The sequence below is a fragment of the Anomaloglossus baeobatrachus genome, unplaced genomic scaffold, assembly GCF_048569485.1.
Source record: "Anomaloglossus baeobatrachus isolate aAnoBae1 unplaced genomic scaffold, aAnoBae1.hap1 Scaffold_384, whole genome shotgun sequence".
Lineage (NCBI taxonomy): Eukaryota > Metazoa > Chordata > Amphibia > Anura > Aromobatidae > Anomaloglossus > Anomaloglossus baeobatrachus.
In genome coordinates, this window is record NW_027443182.1 from 223,604 (window position 1) to 239,218 (window position 15,615).

The 15,615-nt window shown below is 46.9% G+C and overlaps 27 non-coding genes across 27 annotated transcripts; 19 read left to right on the forward strand and 8 right to left on the reverse strand.

The window, feature by feature from the left end:
- The first annotated feature begins 584 nt into the window (after nt 1-584).
- TRNAA-AGC (transfer RNA alanine (anticodon AGC)) lies at nt 585-657 on the forward strand. Its single transcript has one exon. It is a non-coding gene; the product is annotated as a tRNA-Ala (tRNA).
- A 106-nt stretch (nt 658-763) lies between these two features.
- TRNAY-GUA (transfer RNA tyrosine (anticodon GUA)) lies at nt 764-849 on the forward strand. Its single transcript is given in 2 exon segments — nt 764-800; nt 814-849. It is a non-coding gene; the product is annotated as a tRNA-Tyr (tRNA).
- Nucleotides 850-1,276: 427 nt separating this feature from the next.
- Nucleotides 1,277-1,350, reverse strand: TRNAN-GUU (transfer RNA asparagine (anticodon GUU)). The gene has a single exon. It is a non-coding gene; the product is annotated as a tRNA-Asn (tRNA).
- Nucleotides 1,351-2,180: 830 nt separating this feature from the next.
- On the forward strand, nt 2,181-2,253 carry TRNAA-AGC (transfer RNA alanine (anticodon AGC)). Its single transcript has one exon. It is a non-coding gene; the product is annotated as a tRNA-Ala (tRNA).
- Nucleotides 2,254-2,359: 106 nt separating this feature from the next.
- TRNAY-GUA (transfer RNA tyrosine (anticodon GUA)) lies at nt 2,360-2,445 on the forward strand. Its single transcript is given in 2 exon segments — nt 2,360-2,396; nt 2,410-2,445. It is a non-coding gene; the product is annotated as a tRNA-Tyr (tRNA).
- A 427-nt stretch (nt 2,446-2,872) lies between these two features.
- TRNAN-GUU (transfer RNA asparagine (anticodon GUU)) lies at nt 2,873-2,946 on the reverse strand. Its single transcript has one exon. It is a non-coding gene; the product is annotated as a tRNA-Asn (tRNA).
- An 836-nt stretch (nt 2,947-3,782) lies between these two features.
- TRNAA-AGC (transfer RNA alanine (anticodon AGC)) lies at nt 3,783-3,855 on the forward strand. Its single transcript has one exon. It is a non-coding gene; the product is annotated as a tRNA-Ala (tRNA).
- A 106-nt stretch (nt 3,856-3,961) lies between these two features.
- TRNAY-GUA (transfer RNA tyrosine (anticodon GUA)) lies at nt 3,962-4,047 on the forward strand. The gene is given in 2 exon segments: nt 3,962-3,998; nt 4,012-4,047. It is a non-coding gene; the product is annotated as a tRNA-Tyr (tRNA).
- A 427-nt stretch (nt 4,048-4,474) lies between these two features.
- TRNAN-GUU (transfer RNA asparagine (anticodon GUU)) lies at nt 4,475-4,548 on the reverse strand. The gene has a single exon. It is a non-coding gene; the product is annotated as a tRNA-Asn (tRNA).
- Nucleotides 4,549-5,378: 830 nt separating this feature from the next.
- TRNAA-AGC (transfer RNA alanine (anticodon AGC)) lies at nt 5,379-5,451 on the forward strand. Its single transcript has one exon. It is a non-coding gene; the product is annotated as a tRNA-Ala (tRNA).
- A 106-nt stretch (nt 5,452-5,557) lies between these two features.
- Nucleotides 5,558-5,643, forward strand: TRNAY-GUA (transfer RNA tyrosine (anticodon GUA)). The gene is given in 2 exon segments: nt 5,558-5,594; nt 5,608-5,643. It is a non-coding gene; the product is annotated as a tRNA-Tyr (tRNA).
- A 427-nt stretch (nt 5,644-6,070) lies between these two features.
- Nucleotides 6,071-6,144, reverse strand: TRNAN-GUU (transfer RNA asparagine (anticodon GUU)). Its single transcript has one exon. It is a non-coding gene; the product is annotated as a tRNA-Asn (tRNA).
- Nucleotides 6,145-6,979: 835 nt separating this feature from the next.
- On the forward strand, nt 6,980-7,052 carry TRNAA-AGC (transfer RNA alanine (anticodon AGC)). Its single transcript has one exon. It is a non-coding gene; the product is annotated as a tRNA-Ala (tRNA).
- Nucleotides 7,053-7,158: 106 nt separating this feature from the next.
- Nucleotides 7,159-7,244, forward strand: TRNAY-GUA (transfer RNA tyrosine (anticodon GUA)). Its single transcript is given in 2 exon segments — nt 7,159-7,195; nt 7,209-7,244. It is a non-coding gene; the product is annotated as a tRNA-Tyr (tRNA).
- A 427-nt stretch (nt 7,245-7,671) lies between these two features.
- Nucleotides 7,672-7,745, reverse strand: TRNAN-GUU (transfer RNA asparagine (anticodon GUU)). The gene has a single exon. It is a non-coding gene; the product is annotated as a tRNA-Asn (tRNA).
- An 839-nt stretch (nt 7,746-8,584) lies between these two features.
- TRNAA-AGC (transfer RNA alanine (anticodon AGC)) lies at nt 8,585-8,657 on the forward strand. Its single transcript has one exon. It is a non-coding gene; the product is annotated as a tRNA-Ala (tRNA).
- A 106-nt stretch (nt 8,658-8,763) lies between these two features.
- TRNAY-GUA (transfer RNA tyrosine (anticodon GUA)) lies at nt 8,764-8,849 on the forward strand. The gene is given in 2 exon segments: nt 8,764-8,800; nt 8,814-8,849. It is a non-coding gene; the product is annotated as a tRNA-Tyr (tRNA).
- A 427-nt stretch (nt 8,850-9,276) lies between these two features.
- On the reverse strand, nt 9,277-9,350 carry TRNAN-GUU (transfer RNA asparagine (anticodon GUU)). The gene has a single exon. It is a non-coding gene; the product is annotated as a tRNA-Asn (tRNA).
- An 836-nt stretch (nt 9,351-10,186) lies between these two features.
- TRNAA-AGC (transfer RNA alanine (anticodon AGC)) lies at nt 10,187-10,259 on the forward strand. The gene has a single exon. It is a non-coding gene; the product is annotated as a tRNA-Ala (tRNA).
- Nucleotides 10,260-10,365: 106 nt separating this feature from the next.
- Nucleotides 10,366-10,451, forward strand: TRNAY-GUA (transfer RNA tyrosine (anticodon GUA)). The gene is given in 2 exon segments: nt 10,366-10,402; nt 10,416-10,451. It is a non-coding gene; the product is annotated as a tRNA-Tyr (tRNA).
- Nucleotides 10,452-10,878: 427 nt separating this feature from the next.
- Nucleotides 10,879-10,952, reverse strand: TRNAN-GUU (transfer RNA asparagine (anticodon GUU)). Its single transcript has one exon. It is a non-coding gene; the product is annotated as a tRNA-Asn (tRNA).
- An 838-nt stretch (nt 10,953-11,790) lies between these two features.
- Nucleotides 11,791-11,863, forward strand: TRNAA-AGC (transfer RNA alanine (anticodon AGC)). The gene has a single exon. It is a non-coding gene; the product is annotated as a tRNA-Ala (tRNA).
- Nucleotides 11,864-13,387: 1,524 nt separating this feature from the next.
- Nucleotides 13,388-13,460, forward strand: TRNAA-AGC (transfer RNA alanine (anticodon AGC)). Its single transcript has one exon. It is a non-coding gene; the product is annotated as a tRNA-Ala (tRNA).
- Nucleotides 13,461-13,566: 106 nt separating this feature from the next.
- Nucleotides 13,567-13,652, forward strand: TRNAY-GUA (transfer RNA tyrosine (anticodon GUA)). Its single transcript is given in 2 exon segments — nt 13,567-13,603; nt 13,617-13,652. It is a non-coding gene; the product is annotated as a tRNA-Tyr (tRNA).
- Nucleotides 13,653-14,079: 427 nt separating this feature from the next.
- TRNAN-GUU (transfer RNA asparagine (anticodon GUU)) lies at nt 14,080-14,153 on the reverse strand. The gene has a single exon. It is a non-coding gene; the product is annotated as a tRNA-Asn (tRNA).
- Nucleotides 14,154-14,983: 830 nt separating this feature from the next.
- Nucleotides 14,984-15,056, forward strand: TRNAA-AGC (transfer RNA alanine (anticodon AGC)). Its single transcript has one exon. It is a non-coding gene; the product is annotated as a tRNA-Ala (tRNA).
- A 106-nt stretch (nt 15,057-15,162) lies between these two features.
- On the forward strand, nt 15,163-15,248 carry TRNAY-GUA (transfer RNA tyrosine (anticodon GUA)). The gene is given in 2 exon segments: nt 15,163-15,199; nt 15,213-15,248. It is a non-coding gene; the product is annotated as a tRNA-Tyr (tRNA).
- Nucleotides 15,249-15,615: the final 367 nt, after the last annotated feature.

Here is a 15,615-nt window from a genome sequence, read left to right on the forward strand (position 1 = left end):
CAGAGTGGCGCAGCGGAAGCGTGCTGGGCCCATAACCCAGAGGTCGATGGATCGAAACCATCCTCTGCTATGAGATCATTTTCATAGAAGTCGCCAAATCTCTTCTGTCAACACAAACGCGTTTCTGATCAAAAATATAAACCAAAGGCCCAAATCCCTGCTCATCACATGCTGATGGAAAAAGAAGAATTCCCCACGTCACAGCATTTCCTATAGCCCGGGTGTTTTTCAGCCCCACAGCCAAAAAGACCAATGGCTCTGCATGCGTATTTGCTGCGTCGCAACTTTCTTCTCCAAATTATTAAGGCTTTTTTCATGCCTTACCACTCAGTTCTGCACATATGTGCAAAGGGTTTGCTTGGAAGAGGTGTGCATGTATTCATAAGCCCCCCGTCACCCTATAAACTCCTCCGATGATCTTCTACTATGGCAAAATGGTATCCGCACTTAAAAAAAAAAAAAAAAAAAAAAAGCGATCTACTTTTAGAAATCAGTTGCCATGTAACAATGCAACGTCACACCTGACTTTATGTGAAAGCCACCACAGGGTGTGGGAAGAAAGTAAAGGCAAGTCTACCATGCCAGGGGGATTAGCTCAAGTGGTAGAGCGCTCGCTTAGCATGCGAGAGGTAGCGGGATCGATGCCCGCATTCTCCAAAGCTGATTTTGTTTTTTTCACATGGTAGTAGAGAGTTTCTTTTTACCTCATGCTCAAGGCTCCAACAGCTAAAACTAGGAGGCTTTCAAGCATGAGCAAAACATGCCTTCGATAGCTCAGCTGGTAGAGCGGAGGACTGTAGCAGTAAATCAGCAATCCTTAGGTCGCTGGTTCAATTCCGGCTCGAAGGAATTTTTTGTGAATTCTATCGGATGGTTCATCCTCCTGGTCAACACAGCCCAGGTATGCTCCTTCTGTCCATCTACAACAGGTCTTTTAGAAAGGTTTCCTCCATTGTACCCGAGGAGGTCAAAACAAAGGCAGAGAGCAACAGAGATTTACTTGTTGGGAGAGCAGCTCAGCTGAAACCCAACATGGAATCTTTTCCACCCATAACATGCGATGCCAGCAAAAGAGACCATGGTTCCTGGGAAAACACGGCTAAGCTCCTTCCCTCTATCGACAAAGAGCTCTTTTAGAAAGGTCTCTTCTGTAGTATCTAGGGAGTTCAAAAGGGAGGTAGCGAGCAAGCAACAAGGCTTTTTATTGGAAGAGCAGATGAAAGCCAACGTGGAATCTTCTTCCCCCGTAGCATGCTACTCAAGCAAAAGTGGCCCACGTCCCTGGGTGGGCTTGAACCACCAACCTTTCGGTTAACAGCCGAACGCGCTAACCGATTGCGCCACAGAGACGCAGATGTCTGGCCTTTCCACGGGAACTCCCAGCCAGGCCAGGCGCAGGTTCCTCAGGGGAACCTTTGAACATAATATGACAAAAAGAAATCAGCAAAAACAAAGAGACAATTGCCGGTGCTCAGTAGAGCTCAAGTTGCCGACAATAAGATCCTGCTGTCGGATTCCATCCCATAGACACCCTCCCTTCTAGTCACTTTTCAAAAGTCAGTCGATAAGTACAATTCTCCTCAAGGTAGCAGCATCCAGCAGCAGAGTGGCGCAGCGGAAGCGTGCTGGGCCCATAACCCAGAGGTCGATGGATCGAAACCATCCTCTGCTATGAGATCATTTTCATAGAAGTCGCCAAATCTCTTCTGTCAACACAAACGCGTTTCTGATCAAAAATATAAACCAAAGGCCCAAATCCCTGCTCATCACATGCTGATGGAAAAAGAAGAATTCCCCACGTCACAGCATTTCCTATAGCCCGGGTGTTTTTCAGCCCCACAGCCAAAAAGACCAATGGCTCTGCATGCGTATTTGCTGCGTCGCAACTTTCTTCTCCAAATTATTAAGGCTTTTTTCATGCCTTACCACTCAGTTCTGCACATATGTGCAAAGGGTTTGCTTGGAAGAGGTGTGCATGTATTCATAAGCCCCCCGTCACCCTATAAACTCCTCCGATGATCTTCTACTATGGCAAAATGGTATCCGCACTTAAAAAAAAAAAAAAAAAGCGATCTACTTTTAGAAATCAGTTGCCATGTAACAATGCAACGTCACACCTGACTTTATGTGAAAGCCACCACAGGGTGTGGGAAGAAAGTAAAGGCAAGTCTACCATGCCAGGGGGATTAGCTCAAGTGGTAGAGCGCTCGCTTAGCATGCGAGAGGTAGCGGGATCGATGCCCGCATTCTCCAAAGCTGATTTTGTTTTTTTCACATGGTAGTAGAGAGTTTCTTTTTACCTCATGCTCAAGGCTCCAACAGCTAAAACTAGGAGGCTTTCAAGCATGAGCAAAACATGCCTTCGATAGCTCAGCTGGTAGAGCGGAGGACTGTAGCAGTAAATCAGCAATCCTTAGGTCGCTGGTTCAATTCCGGCTCGAAGGAATTTTTTGTGAATTCTATCGGATGGTTCATCCTCCTGGTCAACACAGCCCAGGTATGCTCCTTCTGTCCATCTACAACAGGTCTTTTAGAAAGGTTTCCTCCATTGTACCCGAGGAGGTCAAAACAAAGGCAGAGAGCAACAGAGATTTACTTGTTGGGAGAGCAGCTCAGCTGAAACCCAACATGGAATCTTTTCCACCCATAACATGCGATGCCAGCAAAAGAGACCATGGTTCCTGGGAAAACACGGCTAAGCTCCTTCCCTCTATCGACAAAGAGCTCTTTTAGAAAGGTCTCTTCTGTAGTATCTAGGGAGTTCAAAAGGGAGGTAGCGAGCAAGCAACAGGGCTTTTTATTGGAAGAGCAGATGAAAGCCAACGTGGAATCTTCTTCCCCCGTAGCATGCTACTCAAGCAAAAGTGGCCCACGTCCCTGGGTGGGCTTGAACCACCAACCTTTCGGTTAACAGCCGAACGCGCTAACCGATTGCGCCACAGAGACGCAGATGTCTGGCCTTTCCACGGGAACTCCCAGCCAGGCCAGGCGCAGGTTCCTCAGGGGAACCTTTGAACATAATATGACAAAAAGAAATCAGCAAAAACAAAGAGACAATTGCCGGTGCTCAGTAGAGCTCAAGTTGCCGACAATAAGATCCTGCTGTCGGATTCCATCCCATAGACACCCTCCCTTCTAGTCACTTTTCAAAAGTCAGTCGATAAGTACAATTCTCCTCAAGGTAGCAGCATCCAGCAGCAGAGTGGCGCAGCGGAAGCGTGCTGGGCCCATAACCCAGAGGTCGATGGATCGAAACCATCCTCTGCTATGAGATCATTTTCATAGAAGTCGCCAAATCTCTTCTGTCAACACAAACGCGTTTCTGATCAAAAATATAAACCAAAGGCCCAAATCCCTGCTCATCACATGCTGATGGAAAAAGAAGAATTCCCCACGTCACAGCATTTCCTATAGCCCGGGTGTTTTTCAGCCCCACAGCCAAAAAGACCAATGGCTCTGCATGCGTATTTGCTGCGTCGCAACTTTCTTCTCCAAATTATTAAGGCTTTTTTCATGCCTTACCACTCAGTTCTGCACATATGTGCAAAGGGTTTGCTTGGAAGAGGTGTGCATGTATTCATAAGCCCCCCGTCACCCTATAAACTCCTCCGATGATCTTCTACTATGGCAAAATGGTATCCGCACTTAAAAAAAAAAAAAAAAAAAAAAAGCGATCTACTTTTAGAAATCAGTTGCCATGTAACAATGCAACGTCACACCTGACTTTATGTGAAAGCCACCACAGGGTGTGGGAAGAAAGTAAAGGCAAGTCTACCATGCCAGGGGGATTAGCTCAAGTGGTAGAGCGCTCGCTTAGCATGCGAGAGGTAGCGGGATCGATGCCCGCATTCTCCAAAGCTGATTTTGTTTTTTTCACATGGTAGTAGAGAGTTTCTTTTTACCTCATGCTCAAGGCTCCAACAGCTAAAACTAGGAGGCTTTCAAGCATGAGCAAAACATGCCTTCGATAGCTCAGCTGGTAGAGCGGAGGACTGTAGCAGTAAATCAGCAATCCTTAGGTCGCTGGTTCAATTCCGGCTCGAAGGAATTTTTTGTGAATTCTATCGGATGGTTCATCCTCCTGGTCAACACAGCCCAGGTATGCTCCTTCTGTCCATCTACAACAGGTCTTTTAGAAAGGTTTCCTCCATTGTACCCGAGGAGGTCAAAACAAAGGCAGAGAGCAACAGAGATTTACTTGTTGGGAGAGCAGCTCAGCTGAAACCCAACATGGAATCTTTTCCACCCATAACATGCGATGCCAGCAAAAGAGACCATGGTTCCTGGGAAAACACGGCTAAGCTCCTTCCCTCTATCGACAAAGAGCTCTTTTAGAAAGGTCTCTTCTGTAGTATCTAGGGAGTTCAAAAGGGAGGTAGCGAGCAAGCAACAAGGCTTTTTATTGGAAGAGCAGATGAAAGCCAACGTGGAATCTTCTTCCCCCGTAGCATGCTACTCAAGCAAAAGTGGCCCACGTCCCTGGGTGGGCTTGAACCACCAACCTTTCGGTTAACAGCCGAACGCGCTAACCGATTGCGCCACAGAGACGCAGATGTCTGGCCTTTCCACGGGAACTCCCAGCCAGGCCAGGCGCAGGTTCCTCAGGGGAACCTTTGAACATAATATGACAAAAAGAAATCAGCAAAAACAAAGAGACAATTGCCGGTGCTCAGTAGAGCTCAAGTTGCCGACAATAAGATCCTGCTGTCGGATTCCATCCCATAGACACCCTCCCTTCTAGTCACTTTTCAAAAGTCAGTCGATAAGTACAATTCTCCTCAAGGTAGCAGCATCCAGCAGCAGAGTGGCGCAGCGGAAGCGTGCTGGGCCCATAACCCAGAGGTCGATGGATCGAAACCATCCTCTGCTATGAGATCATTTTCATAGAAGTCGCCAAATCTCTTCTGTCAACACAAACGCGTTTCTGATCAAAAATATAAACCAAAGGCCCAAATCCCTGCTCATCACATGCTGATGGAAAAAGAAGAATTCCCCACGTCACAGCATTTCCTATAGCCCGGGTGTTTTTCAGCCCCACAGCCAAAAAGACCAATGGCTCTGCATGCGTATTTGCTGCGTCGCAACTTTCTTCTCCAAATTATTAAGGCTTTTTTCATGCCTTACCACTCAGTTCTGCACATATGTGCAAAGGGTTTGCTTGGAAGAGGTGTGCATGTATTCATAAGCCCCCCGTCACCCTATAAACTCCTCCGATGATCTTCTACTATGGCAAAATGGTATCCGCACTTAAAAAAAAAAAAAAAAAGCGATCTACTTTTAGAAATCAGTTGCCATGTAACAATGCAACGTCACACCTGACTTTATGTGAAAGCCACCACAGGGTGTGGGAAGAAAGTAAAGGCAAGTCTACCATGCCAGGGGGATTAGCTCAAGTGGTAGAGCGCTCGCTTAGCATGCGAGAGGTAGCGGGATCGATGCCCGCATTCTCCAAAGCTGATTTTGTTTTTTTCACATGGTAGTAGAGAGTTTCTTTTTACCTCATGCTCAAGGCTCCAACAGCTAAAACTAGGAGGCTTTCAAGCATGAGCAAAACATGCCTTCGATAGCTCAGCTGGTAGAGCGGAGGACTGTAGCAGTAAATCAGCAATCCTTAGGTCGCTGGTTCAATTCCGGCTCGAAGGAATTTTTTGTGAATTCTATCGGATGGTTCATCCTCCTGGTCAACACAGCCCAGGTATGCTCCTTCTGTCCATCTACAACAGGTCTTTTAGAAAGGTTTCCTCCATTGTACCCGAGGAGGTCAAAACAAAGGCAGAGAGCAACAGAGATTTACTTGTTGGGAGAGCAGCTCAGCTGAAACCCAACATGGAATCTTTTCCACCCATAACATGCGATGCCAGCAAAAGAGACCATGGTTCCTGGGAAAACACGGCTAAGCTCCTTCCCTCTATCGACAAAGAGCTCTTTTAGAAAGGTCTCTTCTGTAGTATCTAGGGAGTTCAAAAGGGAGGTAGCGAGCAAGCAACAGGGCTTTTTATTGGAAGAGCAGATGAAAGCCAACGTGGAATCTTCTTCCCCCGTAGCATGCTACTCAAGCAAAAGTGGCCCACGTCCCTGGGTGGGCTTGAACCACCAACCTTTCGGTTAACAGCCGAACGCGCTAACCGATTGCGCCACAGAGACGCAGATGTCTGGCCTTTCCACGGGAACTCCCAGCCAGGCCAGGCGCAGGTTCCTCAGGGGAACCTTTGAACATAATATGACAAAAAGAAATCAGCAAAAACAAAGAGACAATTGCCGGTGCTCAGTAGAGCTCAAGTTGCCGACAATAAGATCCTGCTGTCGGATTCCATCCCATAGACACCCTCCCTTCTAGTCACTTTTCAAAAGTCAGTCGATAAGTACAATTCTCCTCAAGGTAGCAGCATCCAGCAGCAGAGTGGCGCAGCGGAAGCGTGCTGGGCCCATAACCCAGAGGTCGATGGATCGAAACCATCCTCTGCTATGAGATCATTTTCATAGAAGTCGCCAAATCTCTTCTGTCAACACAAACGCGTTTCTGATCAAAAATATAAACCAAAGGCCCAAATCCCTGCTCATCACATGCTGATGGAAAAAGAAGAATTCCCCACGTCACAGCATTTCCTATAGCCCGGGTGTTTTTCAGCCCCACAGCCAAAAAGACCAATGGCTCTGCATGCGTATTTGCTGCGTCGCAACTTTCTTCTCCAAATTATTAAGGCTTTTTTCATGCCTTACCACTCAGTTCTGCACATATGTGCAAAGGGTTTGCTTGGAAGAGGTGTGCATGTATTCATAAGCCCCCCGTCACCCTATAAACTCCTCCGATGATCTTCTACTATGGCAAAATGGTATCCGCACTTAAAAAAAAAAAAAAAAAAAAAAGCGATCTACTTTTAGAAATCAGTTGCCATGTAACAATGCAACGTCACACCTGACTTTATGTGAAAGCCACCACAGGGTGTGGGAAGAAAGTAAAGGCAAGTCTACCATGCCAGGGGGATTAGCTCAAGTGGTAGAGCGCTCGCTTAGCATGCGAGAGGTAGCGGGATCGATGCCCGCATTCTCCAAAGCTGATTTTGTTTTTTTCACATGGTAGTAGAGAGTTTCTTTTTACCTCATGCTCAAGGCTCCAACAGCTAAAACTAGGAGGCTTTCAAGCATGAGCAAAACATGCCTTCGATAGCTCAGCTGGTAGAGCGGAGGACTGTAGCAGTAAATCAGCAATCCTTAGGTCGCTGGTTCAATTCCGGCTCGAAGGAATTTTTTGTGAATTCTATCGGATGGTTCATCCTCCTGGTCAACACAGCCCAGGTATGCTCCTTCTGTCCATCTACAACAGGTCTTTTAGAAAGGTTTCCTCCATTGTACCCGAGGAGGTCAAAACAAAGGCAGAGAGCAACAGAGATTTACTTGTTGGGAGAGCAGCTCAGCTGAAACCCAACATGGAATCTTTTCCACCCATAACATGCGATGCCAGCAAAAGAGACCATGGTTCCTGGGAAAACACGGCTAAGCTCCTTCCCTCTATCGACAAAGAGCTCTTTTAGAAAGGTCTCTTCTGTAGTATCTAGGGAGTTCAAAAGGGAGGTAGCGAGCAAGCAACAGGGCTTTTTATTGGAAGAGCAGATGAAAGCCAACGTGGAATCTTCTTCCCCCGTAGCATGCTACTCAAGCAAAAGTGGCCCACGTCCCTGGGTGGGCTTGAACCACCAACCTTTCGGTTAACAGCCGAACGCGCTAACCGATTGCGCCACAGAGACGCAGATGTCTGGCCTTTCCACGGGAACTCCCAGCCAGGCCAGGCGCAGGTTCCTCAGGGGAACCTTTGAACATAATATGACAAAAAGAAATCAGCAAAAACAAAGAGACAATTGCCGGTGCTCAGTAGAGCTCAAGTTGCCGACAATAAGATCCTGCTGTCGGATTCCATCCCATAGACACCCTCCCTTCTAGTCACTTTTCAAAAGTCAGTCGATAAGTACAATTCTCCTCAAGGTAGCAGCATCCAGCAGCAGAGTGGCGCAGCGGAAGCGTGCTGGGCCCATAACCCAGAGGTCGATGGATCGAAACCATCCTCTGCTATGAGATCATTTTCATAGAAGTCGCCAAATCTCTTCTGTCAACACAAACGCGTTTCTGATCAAAAATATAAACCAAAGGCCCAAATCCCTGCTCATCACATGCTGATGGAAAAAGAAGAATTCCCCACGTCACAGCATTTCCTATAGCCCGGGTGTTTTTCAGCCCCACAGCCAAAAAGACCAATGGCTCTGCATGCGTATTTGCTGCGTCGCAACTTTCTTCTCCAAATTATTAAGGCTTTTTTCATGCCTTACCACTCAGTTCTGCACATATGTGCAAAGGGTTTGCTTGGAAGAGGTGTGCATGTATTCATAAGCCCCCCGTCACCCTATAAACTCCTCCGATGATCTTCTACTATGGCAAAATGGTATCCGCACTTAAAAAAAAAAAAAAAAAAAAAAAAAAGCGATCTACTTTTAGAAATCAGTTGCCATGTAACAATGCAACGTCACACCTGACTTTATGTGAAAGCCACCACAGGGTGTGGGAAGAAAGTAAAGGCAAGTCTACCATGCCAGGGGGATTAGCTCAAGTGGTAGAGCGCTCGCTTAGCATGCGAGAGGTAGCGGGATCGATGCCCGCATTCTCCAAAGCTGATTTTGTTTTTTTCACATGGTAGTAGAGAGTTTCTTTTTACCTCATGCTCAAGGCTCCAACAGCTAAAACTAGGAGGCTTTCAAGCATGAGCAAAACATGCCTTCGATAGCTCAGCTGGTAGAGCGGAGGACTGTAGCAGTAAATCAGCAATCCTTAGGTCGCTGGTTCAATTCCGGCTCGAAGGAATTTTTTGTGAATTCTATCGGATGGTTCATCCTCCTGGTCAACACAGCCCAGGTATGCTCCTTCTGTCCATCTACAACAGGTCTTTTAGAAAGGTTTCCTCCATTGTACCCGAGGAGGTCAAAACAAAGGCAGAGAGCAACAGAGATTTACTTGTTGGGAGAGCAGCTCAGCTGAAACCCAACATGGAATCTTTTCCACCCATAACATGCGATGCCAGCAAAAGAGACCATGGTTCCTGGGAAAACACGGCTAAGCTCCTTCCCTCTATCGACAAAGAGCTCTTTTAGAAAGGTCTCTTCTGTAGTATCTAGGGAGTTCAAAAGGGAGGTAGCGAGCAAGCAACAGGGCTTTTTATTGGAAGAGCAGATGAAAGCCAACGTGGAATCTTCTTCCCCCGTAGCATGCTACTCAAGCAAAAGTGGCCCACGTCCCTGGGTGGGCTTGAACCACCAACCTTTCGGTTAACAGCCGAACGCGCTAACCGATTGCGCCACAGAGACGCAGATGTCTGGCCTTTCCACGGGAACTCCCAGCCAGGCCAGGCGCAGGTTCCTCAGGGGAACCTTTGAACATAATATGACAAAAAGAAATCAGCAAAAACAAAGAGACAATTGCCGGTGCTCAGTAGAGCTCAAGTTGCCGACAATAAGATCCTGCTGTCGGATTCCATCCCATAGACACCCTCCCTTCTAGTCACTTTTCAAAAGTCAGTCGATAAGTACAATTCTCCTCAAGGTAGCAGCATCCAGCAGCAGAGTGGCGCAGCGGAAGCGTGCTGGGCCCATAACCCAGAGGTCGATGGATCGAAACCATCCTCTGCTATGAGATCATTTTCATAGAAGTCGCCAAATCTCTTCTGTCAACACAAACGCGTTTCTGATCAAAAATATAAACCAAAGGCCCAAATCCCTGCTCATCACATGCTGATGGAAAAAGAAGAATTCCCCACGTCACAGCATTTCCTATAGCCCGGGTGTTTTTCAGCCCCACAGCCAAAAAGACCAATGGCTCTGCATGCGTATTTGCTGCGTCGCAACTTTCTTCTCCAAATTATTAAGGCTTTTTTCATGCCTTACCACTCAGTTCTGCACATATGTGCAAAGGGTTTGCTTGGAAGAGGTGTGCATGTATTCATAAGCCCCCCGTCACCCTATAAACTCCTCCGATGATCTTCTACTATGGCAAAATGGTATCCGCACTTAAAAAAAAAAAAAAAAAAAAAAAGCGATCTACTTTTAGAAATCAGTTGCCATGTAACAATGCAACGTCACACCTGACTTTATGTGAAAGCCACCACAGGGTGTGGGAAGAAAGTAAAGGCAAGTCTACCATGCCAGGGGGATTAGCTCAAGTGGTAGAGCGCTCGCTTAGCATGCGAGAGGTAGCGGGATCGATGCCCGCATTCTCCAAAGCTGATTTTGTTTTTTTCACATGGTAGTAGAGAGTTTCTTTTTACCTCATGCTCAAGGCTCCAACAGCTAAAACTAGGAGGCTTTCAAGCATGAGCAAAACATGCCTTCGATAGCTCAGCTGGTAGAGCGGAGGACTGTAGCAGTAAATCAGCAATCCTTAGGTCGCTGGTTCAATTCCGGCTCGAAGGAATTTTTTGTGAATTCTATCGGATGGTTCATCCTCCTGGTCAACACAGCCCAGGTATGCTCCTTCTGTCCATCTACAACAGGTCTTTTAGAAAGGTTTCCTCCATTGTACCCGAGGAGGTCAAAACAAAGGCAGAGAGCAACAGAGATTTACTTGTTGGGAGAGCAGCTCAGCTGAAACCCAACATGGAATCTTTTCCACCCATAACATGCGATGCCAGCAAAAGAGACCATGGTTCCTGGGAAAACACGGCTAAGCTCCTTCCCTCTATCGACAAAGAGCTCTTTTAGAAAGGTCTCTTCTGTAGTATCTAGGGAGTTCAAAAGGGAGGTAGCGAGCAAGCAACAGGGCTTTTTATTGGAAGAGCAGATGAAAGCCAACGTGGAATCTTCTTCCCCCGTAGCATGCTACTCAAGCAAAAGTGGCCCACGTCCCTGGGTGGGCTTGAACCACCAACCTTTCGGTTAACAGCCGAACGCGCTAACCGATTGCGCCACAGAGACGCAGATGTCTGGCCTTTCCACGGGAACTCCCAGCCAGGCCAGGCGCAGGTTCCTCAGGGGAACCTTTGAACATAATATGACAAAAAGAAATCAGCAAAAACAAAGAGACAATTGCCGGTGCTCAGTAGAGCTCAAGTTGCCGACAATAAGATCCTGCTGTCGGATTCCATCCCATAGACACCCTCCCTTCTAGTCACTTTTCAAAAGTCAGTCGATAAGTACAATTCTCCTCAAGGTAGCAGCATCCAGCAGCAGAGTGGCGCAGCGGAAGCGTGCTGGGCCCATAACCCAGAGGTCGATGGATCGAAACCATCCTCTGCTATGAGATCATTTTCATAGAAGTCGCCAAATCTCTTCTGTCAACACAAACGCGTTTCTGATCAAAAATATAAACCAAAGGCCCAAATCCCTGCTCATCACATGCTGATGGAAAAAGAAGAATTCCCCACGTCACAGCATTTCCTATAGCCCGGGTGTTTTTCAGCCCCACAGCCAAAAAGACCAATGGCTCTGCATGCGTATTTGCTGCGTCGCAACTTTCTTCTCCAAATTATTAAGGCTTTTTTCATGCCTTACCACTCAGTTCTGCACATATGTGCAAAGGGTTTGCTTGGAAGAGGTGTGCATGTATTCATAAGCCCCCCGTCACCCTATAAACTCCTCCGATGATCTTCTACTATGGCAAAATGGTATCCGCACTTAAAAAAAAAAAAAAAAAAAAAAAAAGCGATCTACTTTTAGAAATCAGTTGCCATGTAACAATGCAACGTCACACCTGACTTTATGTGAAAGCCACCACAGGGTGTGGGAAGAAAGTAAAGGCAAGTCTACCATGCCAGGGGGATTAGCTCAAGTGGTAGAGCGCTCGCTTAGCATGCGAGAGGTAGCGGGATCGATGCCCGCATTCTCCAAAGCTGATTTTGTTTTTTTCACATGGTAGTAGAGAGTTTCTTTTTACCTCATGCTCAAGGCTCCAACAGCTAAAACTAGGAGGCTTTCAAGCATGAGCAAAACATGCCTTCGATAGCTCAGCTGGTAGAGCGGAGGACTGTAGCAGTAAATCAGCAATCCTTAGGTCGCTGGTTCAATTCCTGGTCGAAGGAATTTTTTGTGAATTCTATCGGATGGTTCATCCTCCTGGTCAACACAGCCCAGGTATGCTCCTTCTGTCCATCTACAACAGGTCTTTTAGAAAGGTTTCCTCCATTGTACCCGAGGAGGTCAAAACAAAGGCAGAGAGCAACAGAGATTTACTTGTTGGGAGAGCAGCTCAGCTGAAACCCAACATGGAATCTTTTCCACCCATAACATGCGATGCCAGCAAAAGAGACCATGGTTCCTGGGAAAACACGGCTAAGCTCCTTCCCTCTATCGACAAAGAGCTCTTTTAGAAAGGTCTCTTCTGTAGTATCTAGGGAGTTCAAAAGGGAGGTAGCGAGCAAGCAACAAGGCTTTTTATTGGAAGAGCAGATGAAAGCCAACGTGGAATCTTCTTCCCCCGTAGCATGCTACTCAAGCAAAAGTGGCCCACGTCCCTGGGAGGGCTTGAACCACCAACCTTTCGGTTAACAGCCGAACGCGCTAACCGATTGCGCCACAGAGACGCAGATGTCTGGCCTTTCCACGGGAACTCCCAGCCAGGCCAGGCGCAGGTTCCTCAGGGGAACCTTTGAACATAATATGACAAAAAGAAATCAGCAAAAACAAAGAGACAATTGCCGGTGCTCAGTAGAGCTCAAGTTGCCGACAATAAGATCCTGCTGTCGGATTCCATCCCATAGACACCCTCCCTTCTAGTCACTTTTCAAAAGTCAGTCGATAAGTACAATTCTCCTCAAGGTAGCAGCATCCAGCAGCAGAGTGGCGCAGCGGAAGCGTGCTGGGCCCATAACCCAGAGGTCGATGGATCGAAACCATCCTCTGCTATGAGATCATTTTCATAGAAGTCGCCAAATCTCTTCTGTCAACACAAACGCGTTTCTGATCAAAAATATAAACCAAAGGCCCAAATCCCTGCTCATCACATGCTGATGGAAAAAGAAGAATTCCCCACGTCACAGCATTTCCTATAGCCCGGGTGTTTTTCAGCCCCACAGCCAAAAAGACCAATGGCTCTGCATGCGTATTTGCTGCGTCGCAACTTTCTTCTCCAAATTATTAAGGCTTTTTTCATGCCTTACCACTCAGTTCTGCACATATGTGCAAAGGGTTTGCTTGGAAGAGGTGTGCATGTATTCATAAGCCCCCCGTCACCCTATAAACTCCTCCGATGATCTTCTACTATGGCAAAATGGTATCCGCACTTAAAAAAAAAAAAAAAAAAGCGATCTACTTTTAGAAATCAGTTGCCATGTAACAATGCAACGTCACACCTGACTTTATGTGAAAGCCACCACAGGGTGTGGGAAGAAAGTAAAGGCAAGTCTACCATGCCAGGGGGATTAGCTCAAGTGGTAGAGCGCTCGCTTAGCATGCGAGAGGTAGCGGGATCGATGCCCGCATTCTCCAAAGCTGATTTTGTTTTTTTCACATGGTAGTAGAGAGTTTCTTTTTACCTCATGCTCAAGGCTCCAACAGCTAAAACTAGGAGGCTTTCAAGCATGAGCAAAACATGCCTTCGATAGCTCAGCTGGTAGAGCGGAGGACTGTAGCAGTAAATCAGCAATCCTTAGGTCGCTGGTTCAATTCCGGCTCGAAGGAATTTTTTGTGAATTCTATCGGATGGTTCATCCTCCTGGTCAACACAGCCCAGGTATGCTCCTTCTGTCCATCTACAACAGGTCTTTTAGAAAGGTTTCCTCCATTGTACCCGAGGAGGTCAAAACAAAGGCAGAGAGCAACAGAGATTTACTTGTTGGGAGAGCAGCTCAGCTGAAACCCAACATGGAATCTTTTCCACCCATAACATGCGATGCCAGCAAAAGAGACCATGGTTCCTGGGAAAACACGGCTAAGCTCCTTCCCTCTATCGACAAAGAGCTCTTTTAGAAAGGTCTCTTCTGTAGTATCTAGGGAGTTCAAAAGGGAGGTAGCGAGCAAGCAACAGGGCTTTTTATTGGAAGAGCAGATGAAAGCCAACGTGGAATCTTCTTCCCCCGTAGCATGCTACTCAAGCAAAAGTGGCCCACGTCCCTGGGTGGGCTTGAACCACCAACCTTTCGGTTAACAGCCGAACGCGCTAACCGATTGCGCCACAGAGACGCAGATGTCTGGCCTTTCCACGGGAACTCCCAGCCAGGCCAGGCGCAGGTTCCTCAGGGGAACCTTTGAACATAATATGACAAAAAGAAATCAGCAAAAACAAAGAGACAATTGCCGGTGCTCAGTAGAGCTCAAGTTGCCGACAATAAGATCCTGCTGTCGGATTCCATCCCATAGACACCCTCCCTTCTAGTCACTTTTCAAAAGTCAGTCGATAAGTACAATTCTCCTCAAGGTAGCAGCATCCAGCAGCAGAGTGGCGCAGCGGAAGCGTGCTGGGCCCATAACCCAGAGGTCGATGGATCGAAACCATCCTCTGCTATGAGATCATTTTCATAGAAGTCGCCAAATCTCTTCTGTCAACACAAACGCGTTTCTGATCAAAAATATAAACCAAAGGCCCAAATCCCTGCTCATCACATGCTGATGGAAAAAGAAGAATTCCCCACGTCACAGCATTTCCTATAGCCCGGGTGTTTTTCAGCCCCACAGCCAAAAAGACCAATGGCTCTGCATGCGTATTTGCTGCGTCGCAACTTTCTTCTCCAAATTATTAAGGCTTTTTTCATGCCTTACCACTCAGTTCTGCACATATGTGCAAAGGGTTTGCTTGGAAGAGGTGTGCATGTATTCATAAGCCCCCCGTCACCCTATAAACTCCTCCGATGATCTTCTACTATGGCAAAATGGTATCCGCACATAAAAAAAAAAAAAAAAAGCGATCTACTTTTAGAAATCAGTTGCCATGTAACAATGCAACGTCACACCTGACTTTATGTGAAAGCCACCACAGGGTGTGGGAAGAAAGTAAAGGCAAGTCTACCATGCCAGGGGGATTAGCTCAAGTGGTAGAGCGCTCGCTTAGCATGCGAGAGGTAGCGGGATCGATGCCCGCATTCTCCAAAGCTGATTTTGTTTTTTTCACATGGTAGTAGAGAGTTTCTTTTTACCTCATGCTCAAGGCTCCAACAGCTAAAACTAGGAGGCTTTCAAGCATGAGCAAAACATGCCTTCGATAGCTCAGCTGGTAGAGCGGAGGACTGTAGCAGTAAATCAGCAATCCTTAGGTCGCTGGTTCAATTCCGGCTCGAAGGAATTTTTTGTGAATTCTATCGGATGGTTCATCCTCCTGGTCAACACAGCCCAGGTATGCTCCTTCTGTCCATCTACAACAGGTCTTTTAGAAAGGTTTCCTCCATTGTACCCGAGGAGGTCAAAACAAAGGCAGAGAGCAACAGAGATTTACTTGTTGGGAGAGCAGCTCAGCTGAAACCCAACATGGAATCTTTTCCACCCATAACATGCGATGCCAGCAAAAGAGACCATGGTTCCTGGGAAAACACGGCTAAGCTCCTTCCCTCTATCGACAAAGAGCTCTTTTAGAAAGGTCTCTTCTGTAGTATCTAGGGAGTTCAAAAGGGAGGTAGCGAGCAAGCAACAGGGCTTTTTATTGGAAGAGCAG